This window comes from Alligator sinensis, unplaced genomic scaffold (assembly GCF_000455745.1).
Source record: "Alligator sinensis unplaced genomic scaffold, ASM45574v1 scaffold33_1, whole genome shotgun sequence".
In the NCBI taxonomy this organism is placed as follows: domain Eukaryota; kingdom Metazoa; phylum Chordata; order Crocodylia; family Alligatoridae; genus Alligator; species Alligator sinensis.
Genome location: NW_005842086.1, coordinates 784,969 through 795,693, shown reverse-complemented (window position 1 = coordinate 795,693; position 10,725 = coordinate 784,969). Strand labels below are relative to the sequence as shown.

The following is a 10,725-nucleotide window of genomic DNA, read 5'->3' as shown; positions in this document are numbered from 1 at the left end:
TTGGAATATGCGGCCTCTCTGCCCAAAGGTGCTTCTGTGCACAGATTTTGATACAGCAAAGGAACATACAATATCAGGCTCCGGTATACCTTTCTTTTTCATTCCTCCTCTTTCTCCTCTCTTCTTCTTGGTCTCAGGGTCAAGAAGAAAGGTGTCTTTGCACACTATTTTTTGTAGGTACACACAACCACACATCATGGCTCCACACAAGGGTCTTTTCCATATGAAGAGGTACCTTCAAGGTATGCTTATACAACCACCCAACACCCACCTCACATATGCCATCAATGTCATTTTCACTTAAAATTGCACCAATGACATTACAGCTGTGCTGTCTTCAGGTATCTGTTGCTATTTGTCATCATACACTTCAGTCTCTTAAGAATGCCATTTCTAATTAGACAGAAGAATAGTTTTGATGGAGAAAGGATTTAATGTATTGTACTTTACAGTAAGTTTTGTTGGTGGCAAGAATTTTTCTAAGGCATTTTTCTTTTCAGGTATTATTTTCAAAAGGACTTTGATTTTGATCAGTTTGCTTTATATACATAAATATTCAATGAATCCTTTATGTAGACATATTCACAAAACAATTTACACTGGGAGAATCTACACAAGCATTTACTGCACATTAAATTTACTACTCAGTAATTTACTGCTCAGTAAATGGGAATAGGGCCGGCATCTACATGTGCAGGCAACCTGTGACTAAATTTAATCCTACATCAGAGCAGCCTTCCATGTACCCCTGTGGCCACTGGAGTGGAGCTCCTACCTCCAGTCACATGGCTGCCACCACTTGTCAGGTATGCTGAGGCCAGAGGCAGCTGCCAGCACTTGACGGCCATCTTAAATGGACATACCCACTCTTTGATCCTTGCCCAGCCCCTCCCTTGCACAGGAGCTGCATGCCTAGAGCAGGTGCAGCACATGACAGCTTCCTCTCTGCCCACCCTGCCTCCCCAAAACACCCCTGCCCCTGCCAGTGGCTCCCAGTGCTGCACTGCTCCAGCCAAGTCCCTGCCAGCAATGACCAGCACCCTGCACTGCTACTGGCCATGGTGCTGGCCCTGCTGGCCCCACCAGGGCACCCTGCCCAGGCCCCAGGACAGCCACTCACCAGCCAGCCAGGCCCAGGGTGCCAGCTATGGGAGGCTCATTGCTGACCTCCTCCTCCTGCATTCCCTGCTCCAGCCCAATTGCCCCACTGCTCAGCCCCCTCGCAACCCTCTTGCCACCACCAGCACCACTACAAGACACACACATAGGAGAAACTGTACACATTTTATTAATACAACAACCCCTCCCACCCTCCTCCCTCTGCAGTCAACAAAACACAGCTCCTTCCCTCCTTCACTCCCCTACACACAGTGCCACTCCACCACCCTCCCCACCCACCAACAATAAAAACTCCATTCTCTGAACTTCACACATATTTTCTGTGTCTGATCCTGTGCTGCAAGGGGCTGAGGGTAAGGGGCACCCCGGGTGGAGAGCCTGGTGGCAGGTGGCCAGCACCCCAGTCACAGACAGTTCCTCCATGGGTCCAGGGGCTGCAGCAAAGGCCGTGGATGCCTGTGGCTGGCAAGCACTGCAGGACCTTCTCCAGGGTGCTGCTGGAGGCCTGCTGTGGGGTGGTAAGTGGATCCCAGGGGCCCTGAGAGGCTGGGGCAAGGGGCCAAGGGTGGGGAAGCATGGGCATAGACTCTGCTGGGCAGCCCTGGGAAGCCAGTTGCTGCTTCAGAAGCTCCCTGTGCCACGGCTCCAGGGTTCCCAGTGGTCCAGTGGGCATGGCATGCCTGCAGCTCCTCCTCCCAGGCAGCCACTTGAGTGAGGTTCTCCACCTGTCATGCCTGCTTGTCTGCCACCCAGCCCTCCACTGAGACCACCAGCTGCTGGAGCAGCTGGTCCCATCCTGGCTTTGCCACTGGTACAGCTGGCACCTCTGGGTGGCTCCAGCAGCAGGTGGCATTGAGCCTGCAGCAGTGGTGCTGTGGGCCCCTGTGGTCTCTCCCCCATGTCGATGTTGGCCCTGAAGATGCAAGAGACAGAAGGCTTTTGTGAGTTTTCAACATTTAAGAGAGAAGATGCTCTGCTCCAGGGGCCCTACACTTCCTGGCTTCAGATTGGAGGTCAGCTACATGTGGGTACACAGGGACCATGGTAAGCTGGCTTGGCAGGCCTGTGCCCAGGTGGGTGCCACATGAGCCCCTGTCTCTGCTTGCTCCCCAGGGGCTGGCTGGAGGCCGCTTGCCTCCCCTGCTTCCTTCCCAGCACAGGGCAGGCCAGGATAGGCTGCAACACCTGATGCCATGGCTCAGCTTCCCTGATCCCCCCTCTACCCCTGAAAGTCCACAATGCTGTTGCATTGATGCCTATCCCCCAGCACCTAGGCTCAGGGTGGATGGGGCTCCCAAACCACTGGGGTGAGGGGCTGCTCATGCCCCTGCCCTCCTCACTGGGGACCTCTCCAGAGAGGCATCCCAGTGCCAGCCCCCTGTCAGGTCTCCACTGCACCCTGAGCATGCCCCTGCTGCATGGGATCCTGAGCTACAACAGTGTGGGGGGCAAGCCCAGCCTACACTGTAGTGGCTACCACTGCCTGGAAGGCTGTCTGTCACAGAAATACATGCTCACGCCCCCAGCTGCTGTGGAGGAGATCACCACAGGAATCAATGTCTTCCTTGGGACTCAAGAGGCCTGTACCCACCCAGCTATGGGGACACGGGCTGCCCAATAAAGGTCTGACCTGTGTTCTGCCTCTCTGAATTTGGTGTGGGGGGCGGGGGGAACCTGGGACCAGGGGAGGGTGGGCAGGCTGGGCAAGGAGCAGGGTCCAGGGCTGGGACTGGGGCTGGAGCCAGGGCTGGGGCCAGGGGCAGGGGCAGAGGTGGGGATGGGGACCGGGGCTAGGATGGTTTACCTCTCAGTGTGAGACTTACCATGGTTCCAGGGACAGTGAGACTCATGGCTCAGAGCAGGGCTCCTTGTGCCAGGTAGCATCTGGCTCCACCCAGTGTCCATGGCCTCTGGTGAGCTTGGGGCCAGTGCCTAGCCAGCCCCTGCCCCCAATACCCATCCTGGCTTTGCCACTGGTACAGCTGGCACCTCTGGGTGGCTCCAGCAGCAGGTGGCAATGAGCCTGCAGCAGTGGTCCTGTGGGCCCCTGTGGTCTCTCCCCCATGTCGATGTTGGCCCTGAAGATGCAAGAGACAGAAGGCTTTTGTGAGTTTTCAACATTTAAGAGAGAAGATGCTCTGCTCCAGGGGCCCTACACTTCCTGGCTTCAGATTGGAGGTCAGCTACATGTGGGTACACAGGGACCATGGTAAGCTGGCTTGGCAGGCCTGTGCCCAGGTGGGTGCCACCTGAGCCCCTGTCTCTGCTTGCTCCCCAGGGGCTGGCTGGAGGCCGCTTGCCTCCCCTGCTTCCTTCCCAGCACAGGGCAGGCCAGGATAGGCTGCAACACCTGATGCCATGGCTCAGCTTCCCTGATCCCCCCTCTACCCCTGAAAGTCCACAATGCTGTTGCATTGATGCCTATCCCCCAGCACCTAGGCTCAGGGTGGATGGGGCTCCCAAACCACTGGGGTGAGGGGCTGCTCATGCCCCTGCCCTCCTCACTGGGGACCTCTCCAGAGAGGCATCCCAGTGCCAGCCCCCTGTCAGGTCTCCACTGCACCCTGAGCATGCCCCTGCTGCATGGGATCCTGAGCTACAACAGTGTGGGGGGCAAGCCCAGCCTACACTGTAGTGGCTACCACTGCCTGGAAGGCTGTCTGTCACAGAAATACATGCTCACGCCCCCAGCTGCTGTGGAGGAGATCACCACAGGAATCAATGTCTTCCTTGGGACTCAAGAGGCCTGTACCCACCCAGCTATGGGGACACGGGCTGCCCAATAAAGGTCTGACCTGTGTTCTGCCTCTCTGAATTTGGTGTGGGGGGCGGGGGGAACCTGGGACCAGGGGAGGGTGGGCAGGCTGGGCAAGGAGCAGGGTCCAGGGCTGGGACTGGGGCTGGAGCCAGGGCTGGGGCCAGGGGCAGGGGCAGAGGTGGGGATGGGGACCGGGGCTAGGATGGTTTACCTCTCAGTGTGAGACTTACCATGGTTCCAGGGACAGTGAGACTCATGGCTCAGAGCAGGGCTCCTTGTGCCAGGTAGCATCTGGCTCCACCCAGTGTCCATGGCCTCTGGTGAGCTTGGGGCCAGTGCCTAGCCAGCCCCTGCCCCCAATACCCATCCTGGCTTTGCCACTGGTACAGCTGGCACCTCTGGGTGGCTCCAGCAGCAGGTGGCAATGAGCCTGCAGCAGTGGTCCTGTGGGCCCCTGTGGTCTCTCCCCCATGTCGATGTTGGCCCTGAAGATGCAAGAGACAGAAGGCTTTTGTGAGTTTTCAACATTTAAGAGAGAAGATGCTCTGCTCCAGGGGCCCTACACTTCCTGGCTTCAGATTGGAGGTCAGCTACATGTGGGTACACAGGGACCATGGTAAGCTGGCTTGGCAGGCCTGTGCCCAGGTGGGTGCCACCTGAGCCCCTGTCTCTGCTTGCTCCCCAGGGGCTGGCTGGAGGCCGCTTGCCTCCCCTGCTTCCTTCCCAGCACAGGGCAGGCCAGGATAGGCTGCAACACCTGATGCCATGGCTCAGCTTCCCTGATCCCCCCTCTACCCCTGAAAGTCCACAATGCTGTTGCATTGATGCCTATCCCCCAGCACCTAGGCTCAGGGTGGATGGGGCTCCCAAACCACTGGGGTGAGGGGCTGCTCATGCCCCTGCCCTCCTCACTGGGGACCTCTCCAGAGAGGCATCCCAGTGCCAGCCCCCTGTCAGGTCTCCACTGCACCCTGAGCATGCCCCTGCTGCATGGGATCCTGAGCTACAACAGTGTGGGGGGCAAGCCCAGCCTACACTGTAGTGGCTACCACTGCCTGGAAGGCTGTCTGTCACAGAAATACATGCTCACGCCCCCAGCTGCTGTGGAGGAGATCACCACAGGAATCAATGTCTTCCTTGGGACTCAAGAGGCCTGTACCCACCCAGCTATGGGGACACGGGCTGCCCAATAAAGGTCTGACCTGTGTTCTGCCTCTCTGAATTTGGTGTGGGGGGCGGGGGGAACCTGGGACCAGGGGAGGGTGGGCAGGCTGGGCAAGGAGCAGGGTCCAGGGCTGGGACTGGGGCTGGAGCCAGGGCTGGGGCCAGGGGCAGGGGCAGAGGTGGGGATGGGGACCGGGGCTAGGATGGTTTACCTCTCAGTGTGAGACTTACCATGGTTCCAGGGACAGTGAGACTCATGGCTCAGAGCAGGGCTCCTTGTGCCAGGTAGCATCTGGCTCCACCCAGTGTCCATGGCCTCTGGTGAGCTTGGGGCCAGTGCCTAGCCAGCCCCTGCCCCCAATACCCATCCTGGCTTTGCCACTGGTACAGCTGGCACCTCTGGGTGGCTCCAGCAGCAGGTGGCAATGAGCCTGCAGCAGTGGTCCTGTGGGCCCCTGTGGTCTCTCCCCCATGTCGATGTTGGCCCTGAAGATGCAAGAGACAGAAGGCTTTTGTGAGTTTTCAACATTTAAGAGAGAAGATGCTCTGCTCCAGGGGCCCTACACTTCCTGGCTTCAGATTGGAGGTCAGCTACATGTGGGTACACAGGGACCATGGTAAGCTGGCTTGGCAGGCCTGTGCCCAGGTGGGTGCCACCTGAGCCCCTGTCTCTGCTTGCTCCCCAGGGGCTGGCTGGAGGCCGCTTGCCTCCCCTGCTTCCTTCCCAGCACAGGGCAGGCCAGGATAGGCTGCAACACCTGATGCCATGGCTCAGCTTCCCTGATCCCCCCTCTACCCCTGAAAGTCCACAATGCTGTTGCATTGATGCCTATCCCCCAGCACCTAGGCTCAGGGTGGATGGGGCTCCCAAACCACTGGGGTGAGGGGCTGCTCATGCCCCTGCCCTCCTCACTGGGGACCTCTCCAGAGAGGCATCCCAGTGCCAGCCCCCTGTCAGGTCTCCACTGCACCCTGAGCATGCCCCTGCTGCATGGGATCCTGAGCTACAACAGTGTGGGGGGCAAGCCCAGCCTACACTGTAGTGGCTACCACTGCCTGGAAGGCTGTCTGTCACAGAAATACATGCTCACGCCCCCAGCTGCTGTGGAGGAGATCACCACAGGAATCAATGTCTTCCTTGGGACTCAAGAGGCCTGTACCCACCCAGCTATGGGGACACGGGCTGCCCAATAAAGGTCTGACCTGTGTTCTGCCTCTCTGAATTTGGTGTGGGGGGCGGGGGGAACCTGGGACCAGGGGAGGGTGGGCAGGCTGGGCAAGGAGCAGGGTCCAGGGCTGGGACTGGGGCTGGAGCCAGGGCTGGGGCCAGGGGCAGGGGCAGAGGTGGGGATGGGGACCGGGGCTAGGATGGTTTACCTCTCAGTGTGAGACTTACCATGGTTCCAGGGACAGTGAGACTCATGGCTCAGAGCAGGGCTCCTTGTGCCAGGTAGCATCTGGCTCCACCCAGTGTCCATGGCCTCTGGTGAGCTTGGGGCCAGTGCCTAGCCAGCCCCTGCCCCCAATACCCATCCTGGCTTTGCCACTGGTACAGCTGGCACCTCTGGGTGGCTCCAGCAGCAGGTGGCAATGAGCCTGCAGCAGTGGTCCTGTGGGCCCCTGTGGTCTCTCCCCCATGTCGATGTTGGCCCTGAAGATGCAAGAGACAGAAGGCTTTTGTGAGTTTTCAACATTTAAGAGAGAAGATGCTCTGCTCCAGGGGCCCTACACTTCCTGGCTTCAGATTGGAGGTCAGCTACATGTGGGTACACAGGGACCATGGTAAGCTGGCTTGGCAGGCCTGTGCCCAGGTGGGTGCCACCTGAGCCCCTGTCTCTGCTTGCTCCCCAGGGGCTGGCTGGAGGCCGCTTGCCTCCCCTGCTTCCTTCCCAGCACAGGGCAGGCCAGGATAGGCTGCAACACCTGATGCCATGGCTCAGCTTCCCTGATCCCCCCTCTACCCCTGAAAGTCCACAATGCTGTTGCATTGATGCCTATCCCCCAGCACCTAGGCTCAGGGTGGATGGGGCTCCCAAACCACTGGGGTGAGGGGCTGCTCATGCCCCTGCCCTCCTCACTGGGGACCTCTCCAGAGAGGCATCCCAGTGCCAGCCCCCTGTCAGGTCTCCACTGCACCCTGAGCATGCCCCTGCTGCATGGGATCCTGAGCTACAACAGTGTGGGGGGCAAGCCCAGCCTACACTGTAGTGGCTACCACTGCCTGGAAGGCTGTCTGTCACAGAAATACATGCTCACGCCCCCAGCTGCTGTGGAGGAGATCACCACAGGAATCAATGTCTTCCTTGGGACTCAAGAGGCCTGTACCCACCCAGCTATGGGGACACGGGCTGCCCAATAAAGGTCTGACCTGTGTTCTGCCTCTCTGAATTTGGTGTGGGGGGCGGGGGGAACCTGGGACCAGGGGAGGGTGGGCAGGCTGGGCAAGGAGCAGGGTCCAGGGCTGGGACTGGGGCTGGAGCCAGGGCTGGGGCCAGGGGCAGGGGCAGAGGTGGGGATGGGGACCGGGGCTAGGATGGTTTACCTCTCAGTGTGAGACTTACCATGGTTCCAGGGACAGTGAGACTCATGGCTCAGAGCAGGGCTCCTTGTGCCAGGTAGCATCTGGCTCCACCCAGTGTCCATGGCCTCTGGTGAGCTTGGGGCCAGTGCCTAGCCAGCCCCTGCCCCCAATACCCATCCTGGCTTTGCCACTGGTACAGCTGGCACCTCTGGGTGGCTCCAGCAGCAGGTGGCAATGAGCCTGCAGCAGTGGTCCTGTGGGCCCCTGTGGTCTCTCCCCCATGTCGATGTTGGCCCTGAAGATGCAAGAGACAGAAGGCTTTTGTGAGTTTTCAACATTTAAGAGAGAAGATGCTCTGCTCCAGGGGCCCTACACTTCCTGGCTTCAGATTGGAGGTCAGCTACATGTGGGTACACAGGGACCATGGTAAGCTGGCTTGGCAGGCCTGTGCCCAGGTGGGTGCCACCTGAGCCCCTGTCTCTGCTTGCTCCCCAGGGGCTGGCTGGAGGCCGCTTGCCTCCCCTGCTTCCTTCCCAGCACAGGGCAGGCCAGGATAGGCTGCAACACCTGATGCCATGGCTCAGCTTCCCTGATCCCCCCTCTACCCCTGAAAGTCCACAATGCTGTTGCATTGATGCCTATCCCCCAGCACCTAGGCTCAGGGTGGATGGGGCTCCCAAACCACTGGGGTGAGGGGCTGCTCATGCCCCTGCCCTCCTCACTGGGGACCTCTCCAGAGAGGCATCCCAGTGCCAGCCCCCTGTCAGGTCTCCACTGCACCCTGAGCATGCCCCTGCTGCATGGGATCCTGAGCTACAACAGTGTGGGGGGCAAGCCCAGCCTACACTGTAGTGGCTACCACTGCCTGGAAGGCTGTCTGTCACAGAAATACATGCTCACGCCCCCAGCTGCTGTGGAGGAGATCACCACAGGAATCAATGTCTTCCTTGGGACTCAAGAGGCCTGTACCCACCCAGCTATGGGGACACGGGCTGCCCAATAAAGGTCTGACCTGTGTTCTGCCTCTCTGAATTTGGTGTGGGGGGCGGGGGGAACCTGGGACCAGGGGAGGGTGGGCAGGCTGGGCAAGGAGCAGGGTCCAGGGCTGGGACTGGGGCTGGAGCCAGGGCTGGGGCCAGGGGCAGGGGCAGAGGTGGGGATGGGGACCGGGGCTAGGATGGTTTACCTCTCAGTGTGAGACTTACCATGGTTCCAGGGACAGTGAGACTCATGGCTCAGAGCAGGGCTCCTTGTGCCAGGTAGCATCTGGCTCCACCCAGTGTCCATGGCCTCTGGTGAGCTTGGGGCCAGTGCCTAGCCAGCCCCTGCCCCCAATACCCATCCTGGCTTTGCCACTGGTACAGCTGGCACCTCTGGGTGGCTCCAGCAGCAGGTGGCAATGAGCCTGCAGCAGTGGTCCTGTGGGCCCCTGTGGTCTCTCCCCCATGTCGATGTTGGCCCTGAAGATGCAAGAGACAGAAGGCTTTTGTGAGTTTTCAACATTTAAGAGAGAAGATGCTCTGCTCCAGGGGCCCTACACTTCCTGGCTTCAGATTGGAGGTCAGCTACATGTGGGTACACAGGGACCATGGTAAGCTGGCTTGGCAGGCCTGTGCCCAGGTGGGTGCCACCTGAGCCCCTGTCTCTGCTTGCTCCCCAGGGGCTGGCTGGAGGCCGCTTGCCTCCCCTGCTTCCTTCCCAGCACAGGGCAGGCCAGGATAGGCTGCAACACCTGATGCCATGGCTCAGCTTCCCTGATCCCCCCTCTACCCCTGAAAGTCCACAATGCTGTTGCATTGATGCCTATCCCCCAGCACCTAGGCTCAGGGTGGATGGGGCTCCCAAACCACTGGGGTGAGGGGCTGCTCATGCCCCTGCCCTCCTCACTGGGGACCTCTCCAGAGAGGCATCCCAGTGCCAGCCCCCTGTCAGGTCTCCACTGCACCCTGAGCATGCCCCTGCTGCATGGGATCCTGAGCTACAACAGTGTGGGGGGCAAGCCCAGCCTACACTGTAGTGGCTACCACTGCCTGGAAGGCTGTCTGTCACAGAAATACATGCTCACGCCCCCAGCTGCTGTGGAGGAGATCACCACAGGAATCAATGTCTTCCTTGGGACTCAAGAGGCCTGTACCCACCCAGCTATGGGGACACGGGCTGCCCAATAAAGGTCTGACCTGTGTTCTGCCTCTCTGAATTTGGTGTGGGGGGCGGGGGGAACCTGGGACCAGGGGAGGGTGGGCAGGCTGGGCAAGGAGCAGGGTCCAGGGCTGGGACTGGGGCTGGAGCCAGGGCTGGGGCCAGGGGCAGGGGCAGAGGTGGGGATGGGGACCGGGGCTAGGATGGTTTACCTCTCAGTGTGAGACTTACCATGGTTCCAGGGACAGTGAGACTCATGGCTCAGAGCAGGGCTCCTTGTGCCAGGTAGCATCTGGCTCCACCCAGTGTCCATGGCCTCTGGTGAGCTTGGGGCCAGTGCCTAGCCAGCCCCTGCCCCCAATACCCATCCTGGCTTTGCCACTGGTACAGCTGGCACCTCTGGGTGGCTCCAGCAGCAGGTGGCAATGAGCCTGCAGCAGTGGTCCTGTGGGCCCCTGTGGTCTCTCCCCCATGTCGATGTTGGCCCTGAAGATGCAAGAGACAGAAGGCTTTTGTGAGTTTTCAACATTTAAGAGAGAAGATGCTCTGCTCCAGGGGCCCTAAACTTCCCAGGGAGGAGCTGGTGCTGCTGGCAGCTGGCAGTGGCATAGCCAGCCACTACTAGTGGGTGGCTGCAGGGTGGTGCTGAAGCCAAGGCACTTCCTCCCAGCAGGATCTGTAGCCCTGGTGGGATCACAGGGCTGAGCAAGGGGTGAAGCAAACTACTCATCTGTGGCCAAGCAGCAGCTTTGGAGCATTATAGACACAGCAAACACATCCTGGGGGCTGTCCAGGAGGGCATATGGAGCCTCCTGGAGTGCTGCAGCCACAAGCAGCTCCTGCTGGCTCTCTGGAGTATGTGCTCCAAGGCCCAAAGTGGCTTCAGGCTTTTATGCCCTGCAGCTAGGGGCTTACAGAAAGAGGGCCAGGCAGGAGCCCTGGGTCTACATTCTGTCTGCCCCCCTAGTGGCTGGGGGGGGCGCCCCCCTGGGGGGCGGGCCAGACCCAGCCAAGAAGCTCCTGC

At 59.8% G+C, this 10,725-nt stretch overlaps 1 long non-coding RNA gene across 1 annotated transcript; it reads right to left on the bottom strand.

Moving 5' to 3' along the window:
- Positions 1-2,952: 2,952 nt before the first annotated feature.
- On the bottom strand, positions 2,953-10,119 carry LOC102368200. The gene is made up of 7 exons (XR_323858.1): positions 9,933-10,119; positions 8,768-9,022; positions 7,603-7,857; positions 6,438-6,692; positions 5,273-5,527; positions 4,108-4,362; positions 2,953-3,197 (listed from the first exon to the last, which is right to left on the bottom strand). It is a non-coding gene; the product is annotated as an uncharacterized LOC102368200 (long non-coding RNA).
- Between the last annotated feature and the right edge of the window lie 606 nt (positions 10,120-10,725).